The following is a 14,340-nucleotide window of genomic DNA, read 5'->3' as shown; positions in this document are numbered from 1 at the left end:
TATCAAACGCTTCAGTCATAATTTCCAAGACCAATATACTATAAAATTGCTATATAGTACATATGTCAAACCCATTTTGGAATACGCAGCCTAGCATGGAATCCATATAACATTATTCACGAAGAACGCATTGAATTGATACAAAAACAATTTCTTTGATATTCACTTCGTAAATTAAACTGGACAACATTTCCTCTATGAAGCACGATGCTTGCTCATCAATATACACTGAGGTCTTTTTTTATGCGGTTTTTATGCGACTTTTTTTATGCGAATTTTCAGAGTTATGCATTTTTTTGTTATGCGAAGTTTCAGATTTATGCGGTTTTTTTTTATGCGAGTTATGCGGTTTCCCTTCTGCGGTTTTTTATGCGAAGTTTCAGAGTTATGCGGTTTTTTTTATGCAGTTTCAGAGTTATGCGGTTTTTTATGCGAATTTTCAGAGTTATGCGGTTTTGTATGCGTTTTTTTATGCAGTATGTAAACTCGCATAAAAAAAGACTTCAGTGTACAAACACTTAAATAACGCCACAACTTTGCAATGCTTTGTTTTATCAGCGACATTATTTCTCAACGCATTCAATCAGCTCCATTATGATCGCAATTAAATTTTTAAATACCTAGCCGTCAACTACGTTCCTGGAAATTATTCTTAGAAAAACATGCTAGAAAAAATTATGTAAAATACAGTCCAGTCAATCGAATAATGCGCCATTACAATCAATACTGCGAACATCTTAACCTTACATTGTAAACAATTTATATGTAGTCTACATTTGCTTGACGAAATAAATAAATAAATAAATTAAGTCGGATCGAGAAAAGGGACTAGGATCCATTTTTAAGTCTATGGTTACAATTTTCGGTCGGTAATAGAAAATTGGGAACCAGATAAGCCGCAATTTATTTGTTTGGCCGGCTACTGACCATGACTACCGATTGGAATAATTTTGAGGCGAGCTTAGAAATTATTTTCCGTTTTTTACTTCGCCGCTTTTAGTGGCGGTATAAATATTTTAACAATCTTCACCCTGTAATTCCGGAACCGGAAGTCGGATCCGGACTAAAATCAGGAATTCAATCCCATATTATATTGAATATAAGACCGATATATAAGATTTTAACTTTTTTATGCAAATCGGCCGAGCAATCGCTTAGAAAGTGAGTGAGATACATTTTGGAATATATGACCACTATTTCCGGTGCTTCCTGAATCGGAAAACTGAAACCAGGATAGCCTAAATCGATTTATTTGGTTGTCTACTGATAATAGCTACCAATTGGAGTAGTTTCGAAGCCAGATTAGAAATAGATTTCCGTGTTTTGTTTCACCGATTGACGGTATCATATTTTTAACTTTTTAACCGAGTGACGGTATCATATTTTTTACTCATTTTTCTCTATAATTCCGGAACCGGAAGTCAGATCCTGATGAAATTTGGGAGCTGTGTTTGGGACTATTTGACCTTTCATTTGAATCTAAGGTTGGTCAAATCAGTTACGCCATCTCTAAGCAAAGTGAGAAAGTAATTTGAAATATGAATTTTCCCTAATCACCCTGTAATTCCAGAACCGGTAGTCGGATTGAAATAAAATTCAGGAACTTTGTATGTAACCCCAATAACCTTTAATTTGAATCTAAGTTTATGAAAATCGGTTCAGCCATCTGCGATAAAAGTAAGTTCAAACAAATGTTACATACGGATCAGTTTAATTTCGCCGAATGCCATTCCGCTGAAAGGGTTATTACTTCGCCGAATGCCATTTCGCCGAAAGTCATTTCGCCGAAAGTCATTTCGTCGAATCCTGTCATTCCGATGATTGATTAAAAGAGAATAGAGTGTAATTTTTACAGATATTGGTGCGCAACAATCAAAACGCATTTATTTATAATAAAAATGTAATTGATTGGCGATTTTCTATTCTCAAATAGATGAACGATCAATAAAATATTTTGAATTGGCATTCATTCATTTATAGAAAGTTTTCATAGTTCATGTTCGTGAAATAAGCAGTTTCGAAAATTAAACGTGAAACTTATTCATTAGAAATTATGTTTATTATGTTTTGGTAAACGTCAATTCAATTCAAAGCCACTATTCAAATTGACCAGCTTCAAACAAACGTTGAACCGATGATCGCCAATTTATACAATCCCCTTATTCTGAATAACGTCGTATCAATTTTACGATTGTTTTTCATTTATATTCTTAGGCTGTGAACCATTTCGCGGTTAATTTTAACTTTTGGTTAAAATCTGACACTTGAGTGGTTATTTGGTGTCGAGTAGTTAAATTTGACTTAAACTGTGGCCCATTTCAAAATTTGACGGACGGAAAGTGCTTTGGGTTTATTTTCCACTGGAAATAATTTCAACTAAAGAATTTGTATTAGAATTTTCATACTCATATTCATATTTTCATTTTCATTTTCTTTAACCAAAAGTTAAAATTAATCGCGAAATGGTTCACAGCCTTAATAACGCTAGCAAAATCAAAGGTAGCTAGGATTCGATCGAAAAATCAATACGTCGTTATTCAGAATACCCAGTAAATTCGAACATCGGACGCATCGTGCACGAAAGCTTTTGATTGCGTTTCGAGCTTACATAGTGTATCGGTAGAACAAAAGAGTGGAGATATACCAAAGCAGAGAGCGGATGTCTGATTACTCAGGTGATGAGATATATCGGGGTTGGATTTCCAACCTCGAACATAGGGTCAGAGTTTTTCTGGCCCTAAGAGGCGAATGACCTAAAGGTTAAAGCCTTTATGATCGAAACAAAGGAATGTTTAACACTCTTTCACACCCTATCGGGAAGATGTCGGCTCGAAAATGCCTTGTTTGATATTCCTTCGCTCTGTTTCTCTAGCGATGCATAATGTAAACATAAAGCTTTTTTTATGTCGACGCGGTTGATGCAAATGGTGCAGAATTGTCCGATGACGGGCCGATCGAAGCGCTACAATCGGCCCTATATCGTGCTCAATCGGTCCGATAATCGGACCGATGATCGGACTTATGCGGGTCTACAAATTTCACTGGGTAAGGGTGGTTCTACACACAAAAAATGACCATCAGATAAAATTTCATCAACTTCTGCTCTTTTCTCTACAACCTGCTCATTTTCTTTTTCTCTGAGAGATGGTTTAGTAACAGTTAGTACATCAAGATACTGTATACTGTAACGTGTTTTTAAGTGCTGACATGTAAAGTTCGTTTGGCAAAAGTAGCAGTCTTTTGGTTTGTGAATTACTCGATGATGCCAAATCATTCGGCTCGAAAACGACAAACAATTCTTATGACTCTGATTTGATTGCCACTTTTTTAGTGAAATTGTGCACGTCGAACAGATATATTCTGGTTCGTACCAACGACTTTCGCTGTACTTGCGATTAAAGTGAAGGTTGTGTAACGTTAGATTAAATTAATTAGCTTAAGTGGGAAACATTACCCAGTAACGTGGAAAAAACGAATAAACGAGCACTCGCGATGAGTGCTGAAACGACATCCGACACATTCAGTTTGCACCGCACGTTATAAAAACGCCAAAATGGGACGATCAGAGTCATTTCCGCTAAAGGGAAAATCATATTTGGATATTCATTTGGATCCAGAACTGGAACTCGGGTGCACGTGCAACGTTCTGCCTGCTGGTCAAAGCATCTGAAGCCAGTTACACGAGAAGGGACAGAGAGTACTTTATGCGTCACACATCAGCCACGCGCATTTGCAACAAAAAATTAGCAAGGTTAGTTCACACCACAGACAGTCAACGTGTCCCAACAAACTTAGTAAAACTTAGGACGCTCTCAATAATATAGTTTCCATACGATTAACTTTTCGTCATTAGCAGAAAAATAAAGGAAACGCTATCGCATTCGAAGAATCTTTCAGCGCCCTTCGCCAGAAAACAAAGTTTAGTTTTCGAATCAGCAAAAGCGACTGATCTAACACCATCCGCAAATCCTCCAGCTTGGCAAGCAGCCGGCTGTAAGACATAAGTCTTAGGTGACGAAGCCACTTACTAACATAGCTCGCTGGGTCGGGTATGTACAGGCCATAAGAAAATCCACCTATTATGAATCGAATCCAACAGTTGTAAGTTTCCGGGAAAAACAGGTTAGTTCTCTGACTGTCCGATAAGCATTCGCCAACAGTATCTCTGTCGCAGTTCAGCAACCAACAGAACGAGCAGGCGGTTATATCATTCGTCATCCAATAGTTGACACACGATACAACGATACAACGGGGATCAAATAGTAAGTAACATCTGCGTGTGGTGAGGCAATAATGCTTAAACGTCCTTCCTTGGCAGGATCCCCGTTTTATACATCAAGCAGAACCTTTCATACCTTGAGAAAAGGAAATCAGACTGCAAGCAAAGGAAACAACACGAAGAAACTGGTATCACAGTCGTGATTTTCTCAAGTTTTCGCGCCATTCGAGAAACGGCTACGGTTGGAAGAACGAGATCCTTGAAATCTCGAGCCCCGCTCGTACCATTTGTGAGTAGCTAGTATTAAGAGAAGAAGAAAAAGGTAGATTAAGACAGATGATGAAATGGGACAGAGAGATTAAGAGTTAGAATAAATGTGTTATTTTGAAACTCCTTTGGTGATTTGTTGGCGTATCCATTTCTTTCCTTTTGGTGCTACCGCATGACGGAGCTGATCTTGAGTCTCTGAGTAAAGTTACAATTGTATGCTTGAACCACGATATTATTTACCTTTAATTCACGACGATGCTGCTTTTCAACAAACAAGTTGCATACATAACAAAAACTATTGAATTTGTCACACAGAACTTCAGAACAAATTGGCTCAAATGGCACGTTCCCCTTGATATTTGGAGATTTGTGCCTGTGCCTGTGCCTGTGCCTGTGCCTGTGCCTGTGCCTGTGATGAATTTCACCATCAACACATACATGGCTCACTGACGCACTGACTGAGCAGCACATAGTTCTTCATTCATTCCATTCTCAATTGAAACTTAGTTCAATCGTTGTCAGTGTTCTTCGAAAAAACAGCATACCTTCCGCAATTTTTGTACGATTTTAACAAATGAAACATCAATTTGTTCGTCACTAAATACACTCTCCAAATATTACTAAAAGTTAAAAATATTTGCTTGAACAATACACAATGGTCAAAAATGAAATAAAATGGCATCTTTTCTAGCTTTACTCGATGAAAACTCACATCTAGATAGTTTAAACAATATATTTACATCATTTTAAAGGCCAGACAATATCTTTTCCAAAACGTATTAGAATTTAAAAATCCTGCACTATGTTATTTGTCAGGTGTGTTTTCAGTATCGCACCGTGTAATTGATGTTGAAACTGACTTTAGAGTCTTTATTGAAGACTATTTGATGGTTTCGCTACATATAATGAACGTTTTGCATTCTCTATAGAAAGGTATTAGAATTGCTGGAAAAACCGACTTTCGAACGGAGCCTCGGAGACCCATAGTGTTATATACCATCCGAGTCAGTTCGACGAGATCGAAAATTGTCCGTGTGTGTGTGTGTGTGTGTGTGTGTGTGTGTGTGTGTGTGTGTGTGTGTGTGTGTGTGTGTGTGTGTGTGTGTGTGTGTGTGTGTGTGTGTGTGCACTGTTCGAAGATATTTTTACCGCTCAATTTTCTCAGAGATGACTGAAACGATTTTAACAAATTTAGGCTCGTTTGAAAGCTACTGTCAGGCCATTGACCAAGTTCAAAGATCAAATGGCAGTGATATATGATTGTATAAGTGACGTAACCGACAAAACACGTTGCTTTTGAACGCTCTAATATATATATAAATGTGCCAATATTTCGGGATCGCCTCTAATTTCGTAAAGCGCTATGGGTACGGGGTGCTGTCAGGCGGTTAAGGTTTGAAAATTTCCGATCTTGAAAAATGACCATCAGGGGGAAGTACACGAAATTTTCGAAATCGACAATTTTTTTTTATGCCGAAGATCATGATTGCATGAAACGTCGACATTTTTTTTTTTGAAAAAAAATAACTTTCTGGGAAAAAATCTCAAAATTTTCCCAGAAAGTCGAGTACAACAAAAATATAGAAAACAGCAGAGGTCTATTAAATATGGCCCATATTCAAAAGAGTGTGTATTTTTTTTTTCAAATGGAAGCTTTGCAGCACGTCCCAAAGATCGATACTAGACAATTTAATTGTGTGTGAATACACTCATAGTAGTAGTTCAAAACTGCTCGTTGAGGAACATATAATCGCACTCTCCACATGATACCGCATGCTCTAGACTTGTGAGCGGCAGTGTTAATTCACCTCGTAAAAGTAGCGAGTTTAATTTAATCAGTAAATATTTATAACCGATTAGTATGTTTTTAGTTCTGTTGCATTGGTCGGAATAATTATTTCGCGCAGCGTAAAAGATGATAATTCATTCGTAATCCATCTCCAAATACTGACATCATCTATTTTCGTAATAGATAGAACGTTGTCGATGTTTTTTTCTCAATCACTGTCAAAGATTTTTTTTCATCGTCATTTGGAATTAAGAATTCATCGTTATTAGGAAACCGGTAGAGACACTTCACAAAAACTATGGGAGAGGTGTCACCTTTTCAATATTCAATATATATATTAAATATAAAACGCGTGATGTAAAATGCGCATATTCTTGATCGAAGAATATTTTGTTTCTTATTTACAGCATGCAGAATGCCTACGCAATATAAAAGAAAGGCTAGTATAATGCGAAATCTGTGGTCACCAGCAAATTTAGAAGCAGCAGAAATGTGTCAAAGAAGAACAGTAGAAATTTTTAATTACTCCACTTCTCGATTTTCGATCCTACATTCTGTGAAAATGGTTAAAGAATAACTAAAAAAATCAAAGTCTTATTTTTTCAGTCGAGAACGAGAACTTCTTTTTTGTCTTAGCCACATCGAATTAATTCACAACAAGCGGCATCTCACCCTGCAGAACAGTATCTCTCCCAAAAAAATCCAGAATTGTGCACCGTTACAATCTATACTAGAGTACGACTTTTTGACGACAAACATATTCTATCAAACAATTAAATAATATGGAACAAATTAGAGTAGAAAATTACTACAAACAATGTTTCAGTAATCGATTTGTGTTTTAGCCTATTAAAACGTAGAGTCGTCTTCAGCAAATTTTAAATATGATCAGTATCTAACGGGGAAAACAAATTGGAAAATTGACATGTGAATGCAATTATGTAATGAAAACCACGAAAATGTTACCGCAGAGATGGGACTCGAATTCGTAGCTAACTCCTAACCGGAAAATTGTTCTACCAATTAAACTACCCTGCATATGAAAACACATGAGAAGATGAAACCAAGTATGCTTCGCTGTACTTGGTCACTACGGCATGCACTTTACAGTCCTATATCTACGAAAACAAATTCAACAGAACACACGCACTGATCACTGATCAGGTTATGGATTAGCTACTGGTTTGAGTCCCGTCTCTGCGGTAACATTTCATTTTCCAATCTGTTTTACCCGTTAGATACTGATCGTATTTAATGTTTTAATAGTTTTTGTGAATTTACATACACAGTAGTAGGAAACTTCACATAATCCTTTGAGAATATTTGAATAGTTCTAAAAAGAATGAATTTGCGCAATTTTTCTGATATTTACAACTGCTGAGTACTTTTCAACATAATTTATTTATTAATTTCAGAAACGAAATTCTGGACCAGGATTCAGGAACTAAAACTGAATTCAAGAGCTCCAGTTGCAAAATTCTTATTCGGAATCCAGATAGAGGATTCTGTTCATGATTTCATGTTTGAAATTCCACAATTCATTTTTGAAGTTCAGATCTAATATTTAGTTCCTGAATACCTATCTAAAATTCATATCCTGAATTTTGTTCCAGATGTTGAAATTCTGCATTCAAATTCCGAATATAAATGAATTAAGGAATTTAATCCAGTTCCAAAATCTAGTCAAGAAAACAGTTGCAGAATTAGAACTCAGTTCCAAAGTCATACTTTAAATTTCTGAACCTGTAATCTGGAAATTAATTCTGAAACAGATTTTTGAAACAAAGTTCTAAACCTGAAATTAGGTTCAGAATTCAGATGGCTTAGAATCCAGGTTCTGAATTCAGTTTTAGTATTTTGTTTCCAGCATCCAATTTAAAATTCTGTTCCCGAATCCAGATTCAGTATTCAGAAACTGAATACGATTACTGATAATCTGTTGTCGCTGCTGTTGGTGGAAGGTCCTCACCACGACGTCCAGTTCCGTATTAAAACAATAAAAAAATTATCGATATTCGACCATAATTTTCTTTTTATATACTGCTGGTTATTCACGATTGAGTTCCATCCATTCTTCCACTAAGCGAATTTTGAAAAGGCGCCCCACCGTAGCTACGTCAATATGGCAGTTTGAGAAAGTTTGATAAAATTGTCTCCAGTTTTGGTATAACCAAAATCCCTTCCAAATTTAGTATAATAATAAACATTCTTTATGGTTATGGTTATGGTTAAAGGTTGTGCTAAGAACAAGTCAAATGAATTGTTAATAATTCAATTGTTCAGTGCATATAAATAAGCCTGACGTACACTACCTGAATTATTGGAATTATCAGGTGTACAACTTTGCTTCCGTCGTTTTCTGATAGATGGCTGTACCGGCTGAGGCTGGTTAAAATACATAGATGATAATGCCTTTGAAGTGAGTGTGTACAGTGCCTAACGAATTGTCATCGCCGTTTCAGTGACAGTTGTTCTTGTTTTCGTATTATTCACGCTCGAAAATGTCTGTTTATGTGCCCAATTCTCGCCATTTGCGGGAAGTTTTACTTTTCTGTTACAATTTGAAAAAAAAAAATGCAACTGAAGCGCATCGAATGCTTTCAGAAACTGCTGATGCTGCTCTGAGTAAAAGACCGTGTCGGGAGTGGTTTCAACGTATAAAAAATGGTGATTTCGATGCCGAAGACAAACATGATGGTGGAAGAGAAAAAACCTTCAAAGATAAATCACAATTTACTACGAGCTCTTAAAACCGGGTGAAACCATCACAGGAGATCGCTACCGAACGCAACTGATGCGCCTTAGTCGCGCGCTAAAAGAAAAGCGGCCACAGTATCAAGAGCGACATGGCAAAGTCATCCTCCAACACGACAATGCTCGGCCTCACGTAGCAAAAGTGGTCAAAAAGTACCTGGAAACGCTGAAATGGGAAGTCTTGCCCCACCCGCCGTATTCCCCAGATGTCGCCCCTTCTGAATTCTATCTATTCCGTTTGATGGCACACGGCCTGTCAGTTCAACATTTTCAATCCTTCGAAGAGTTGGAAAAATGGATTGCTTTATGGATAGCGTCAAAAAAGGACTCCTTTTTTCGAGCCGGGATCCGAAAATTTCCGGAAAGATGGGAGGAAGTTGTCGCTAGCGACGGACAACCCAGAGATCCACAAATCGCATAAGGTAGCACGAATTAGATCGTTTAAAACGCTGTTCATAATCACTATCGCATAATCATATAACTGAAGTTTATATTTTTCCCCATATGATGCTATCGCACAAGCTTATTGCGACGATGAGCACACAATCGCATAATTGTTTGAACAACCTCGCCGTATACAGAATTGAACTCGCATTACTTCCATAAACGTTTGGCTGTACATGATATCCAAAATTTGTCTGAATTATATCGCATTGTACGTAAAACCCCTCGCACAAGATGATAATTCCTAGCATCCAATGCGATTGGCTCACAATTCTGACTTTACTGGCTGAATATAAAAATATTTGGTTGCATTCTAATACGGAGTGTTTCACTGAAAATTTAAGAACACTTGTTTGAAAAATGGTTGGGATAATTGAAAATTATCAGTATCATGGAACATTTATGTAAACAACAGACTTGTTCGTGAAACAATACGAACTTCCTCACAATAAGAAATTCTATAAACCTTCTCTTCTACGATATATTGTGAACACATATGTGTGAATGTGAATGATAGTTTACATCATAAAACGTAATGAGTTATTTCGCACTGTAAGATTTTAGTTATGCTTAGATATGCGATGTGACTCAGTCATCTGTAAGATAAAAGAAGAATGTATTCGTCTGAAATCGTGCTTATCAACAGCTATGGTATGGATGAGAGTAGAAAAACTCGGTACACGATCCACAAGTTTCAGGTTCGAGCCTCGATCCATAAAAGCTCGTTGTTATTTTTTGCTTATTAGTAGCATGTATGGTTAGAATCGCATAGACACTTGAATAAACTCTCAAAACAATATACCTACGATCGCATATATTACAAAAGAAAATCACTGAAGCTGATAAACTGAATCACATTAAATGCTTTACTACATCGCATCTAGCTTTTGATTTTTCGAAATTGCATGTATATCGCCTCCACTTTTGCACGCATAGGCCATATTTGCAGTATGCTCTGCGATTCTATTATAATATATAACAGAACGCATAATGCGATTATAGCTTGCGATATAGGTACGAAATGGTTCTCTGGGAATACTTTGAATAATACATCTGTAAGCACTTTTTCGCAATAAAGCTTTAAATTTTGGAAAAAAACGGCGGAAGCAAAGTTGTACACCTAATAGGATACGTTGAATATTTCAAAGATTCTAGTTTTGACGATTGAATGTGCTCACAACGAAAAAATCATGCAGACAATATTTTACTTTATAATATCATGATCACTGTTCATGATATCATGATTGAAAAGGCTAATATCATGAAAAATAAAGAGCGCGATCATGCGCAACTTACATGGTTATTACAAGCGTTACAAATACTTGTCAAGTCATGTTTAAACTATTTCTTCGCAAAGCGGATTATCATATTAATTTTCTTCCTTGGCTTTTCCAGCGCTCAGTACGTAGAAATTAACATTAGATATCGTTCTGATGCGTGGCATCTCCGTATCCATTGTTCTTTTTCTTTATTTATAACGGTAATTAACTCAAGGACCAGGTAATTAGGTCCCGTGTTGGACTTCCGTTGAACGATTAATTGGACCAACGATCCAACGTATTGGACTAACGAAGGACCACCGTTGAACTTTTTTTCTAAGAGGGCAATGATTAAAAATGGGCTCCAGAACAACCAGTTCGAACAGCTTGGGAATTGCACTAAGTAAGTTAATGCCGCGATAGTTGTCGATATTCTCTTTGTCTTCTTTTTGTGCACTGGGAACATATAAGAAGATTTCCAGATATCAGGAAATACTCCAATCTTGAGTGGCTGTTGAAACAGTTGACATAAGGGCGTTGCAATACCACTGGAACATCTCTTCAATACGACTGCGAGGATGCCATCGGGTCCAACAGAATAAGAAGACTTCATTTTAGCGATAGCCTTTCATACAGAGTTAACATTGATGAAATATAACGAGTGATTCAAAACAAAAGCGTTACGTGCTGCCTGGGAGATTTCATCCGTTGTTAAAATATCTCTAGAAAAAAAACAAACCCCAGAGAATTTCTTCATAAACATGTCGCAAATTTTTTGAAAGCTAGAAGTCGGTTGATCTTTGTAGTACATAAACGAAGGAAGATCTGGCTTTTTCCTTTGCTCGTTAATGTGCTTCCAGAACGATTTTAATCTCCTCTGCATTATATTTTAATCTCCTCTGCACACTGCGTTTACAGTTGGTATAACAACGTTTGGCTGTCTATTCATAAACTTTGTTTATTTCCAGATAGTTTTGCCTAAGAAAAAAACACCTTTCTTGGAACAATTGTCATGATTTCGACTTACTTTACTATGGGGTGCCTTTGCAAAATTTACCCTCAGAGAGAGTGATAAGTTTTTGGTCGTGAATATCTCTTGTTGTATCTAACATATCAACATAATTTTTGCTACATGCCATCGGAAATATGATCATAATTTTATGATAAAATTTTCAGTTGTATAACATAATCCCAAATAATTCAAAATTGAACTTTTCTAAAATGTTCCTTATCCACGAATATCAAAGAGGAAAGCTCATGACGCGTGTTTGCCTTTCTCATATTTTGAAAGCTCATAGCTCAGCGATCTGTAGAAGGATTTATATAATCTAACTACCAATAGAATCGAAATTTTTCAACTTGAACGTGTATTGCAACAACATTGAGGTGTTTGAATAGTTCACTATTTGAAAACCTGTCCGATTTGACCTATGCCAGCACCAGCCAATCACAATGCGTTTTGAGGAAGAGAACAAAACATCTGCTACTGTACAACTGCATCGGTATAAAAGATTAACATTTCACTTTTTCTCATCAGAAGCCGAACTAAAGCAGGCACTACCGGCGGCTAGACTAAATCCTGTGATGGTGTATAAAATGAAACGACACAACACGGAAAATCGGAACTAACGAGATCGACTTTACTTGATTCATCTGTAGAAGGGCTCCATCACCATGAGTTACATGAAAATGATCAAACCGCTGTTTTTATATAATCATCGAATGGCAAAAGTATAAACTGGTACATCGGAAGTCACACAGTGCACGAACTGTTTGAACTACGGCAATGGAGCGAGGAATTGCCATGGCGACAATTCAACTACTATCAAATCGTGTCTCAAACGTGATGAGTTCACAAAAAAATCAACAACAATCAACGCGCTTTTGCGTTGTTCCCCAGAAAGATGAAACTAACTTCCCACGGCTCCCACCGAAGAGGGATATTTCAAATTTGCCGCCACCTTCTCACAGCAATAGAAAAGATCCAGCCGCTAATTTAAGAGTATTCGAAATAATTTCCATCCAAAGATAATTTTTGAGCTGTGAAAAATTCACAGGGACAACTACAGGTACAACAATAAAAGGAACAAGTACAGAAGCTAAGTTCAGGATAAAATAAAGAAGGTACAGTAACAAGTGCAAAAAGTACAAAACCAAGTACAGAAATGAGGGAAACAAGTATAGGAAGTACTGGCACAATTGAGTGCAGAAAAAGGTACAGAATGTGCAGATGGTATAGATATAAGTACAGAAGTTACAGGGCCAAATACAGAGAATACTAGAGCAGGTACAGAAAGTACAGGAACAAATGTTGAAACAAGCACAGAAAATACAGGAACAAACACACAAATTACAGAAACAAGCACACAAAGTACAAAATAAAGTGCAGACAATAGAGGAACAAGTACAGAAAAATGTTTGAAGCTCAAAAGTTAATCGCAAATGTTGTCGAGACAACAATTTTGAATGGCAAATGAGAAGAAGAAAAAGAATGCCACTGCTATGCCATTTCAATATGAACGTCATTTTCTCATCCGTTTAACGTTTCTATTACCGTCAATAATCGTTATGAGTCTGTACCGTGAATTTAGAGTTTTTTTCGGATGGTAAATTGTACGCTGCCTGTTTGCGTTTCGGCAAACCATCGGTTTTACCTTATGATCAAAAAAGAATCGGAATTTTCATTTTAAAATTCCCGCGCTTGTCCAATCGGTAAACTTTTATTCTCTCAACGTTGGCAACACTTTTATACACATTCTGTCAAATTTTGACGCATATCGTACGATTAGTTTTTGTTTGGCGTCTATACAAAAAAGTTGAAAAATTTTCGTGTGGCGATTTTTATAATGGATAAACATTTAGAACAACGTTTGAGTTTAAAAAAAGTTTGCCGATTAGACAAGCGCGGGTATTTTAAAATGAAAATTCCGGTTCTTTTTTGATCATAAGGTATATATTTTGTCCTGTTGTTCGCGATATAAAAAGGTTGATTATTCTTCAATAATCATTAAAATTGATAAGTAGTTTTGATTTTCTACATCTAATCTAATACTATTGTGCTACGAAGTGTGCAGGGGTCCACTAGTCCAGTATAAAATAATATTACATCAAACAGCAAATACCCGGGTTGGTGGTTCACTACATGCAGCGCTAGTAATATAATATAATGCAATGTAATATAATACAATATAATATTATATAATATAATATAACATAATATAGTATAATACAACACAGCAATGGGTTTATTACTGTTCTCACTTTCATTTCCACATTCACTTCACTTACATGTCACTTCACTTGATTTTCCCTGTTACCAGTGTCACGCACAGTGATGTAATCACTATAGTGAAAATCATTTTGACAACAAAATTTTGGTGATGTGATGCTCATTTAAGTAATTATTTTTTTCTCTGAAGCGACTTCCATAATAAGAACCTACATTCACTTCACTTGGTTTTCACCGTGTAATGATACCGGTAATAAGGGTCAATATAATATAATACAATATAATAAAATATGATATAATATAATATATCATAATATAATACAACATAATATAATATTAAATAATATAATACAATATACTACAATATAATTAAACA

The 14,340-nt window shown here is 36.3% G+C and overlaps 1 long non-coding RNA gene across 1 annotated transcript; it reads left to right on the top strand.

The window, feature by feature from the left end:
- The first annotated feature begins 2,645 nt into the window (after positions 1–2,645).
- On the top strand, positions 2,646–5,027 carry LOC131439403 (uncharacterized). Its single transcript, XR_009231119.1, has 4 exons — positions 2,646–3,751; positions 3,854–4,122; positions 4,175–4,262; positions 4,319–5,027. It is a non-coding gene; the product is annotated as an uncharacterized LOC131439403 (long non-coding RNA).
- Positions 5,028–14,340: the final 9,313 nt, after the last annotated feature.

This window comes from Malaya genurostris, chromosome 3 (genome assembly GCF_030247185.1).
Source record: "Malaya genurostris strain Urasoe2022 chromosome 3, Malgen_1.1, whole genome shotgun sequence".
In the NCBI taxonomy this organism is placed as follows: Eukaryota; Metazoa; Arthropoda; class Insecta; order Diptera; family Culicidae; genus Malaya; species Malaya genurostris.
Note: the sequence above shows the minus strand (reverse complement) of the source record. Positions and strands in the feature narration are given on the sequence as shown.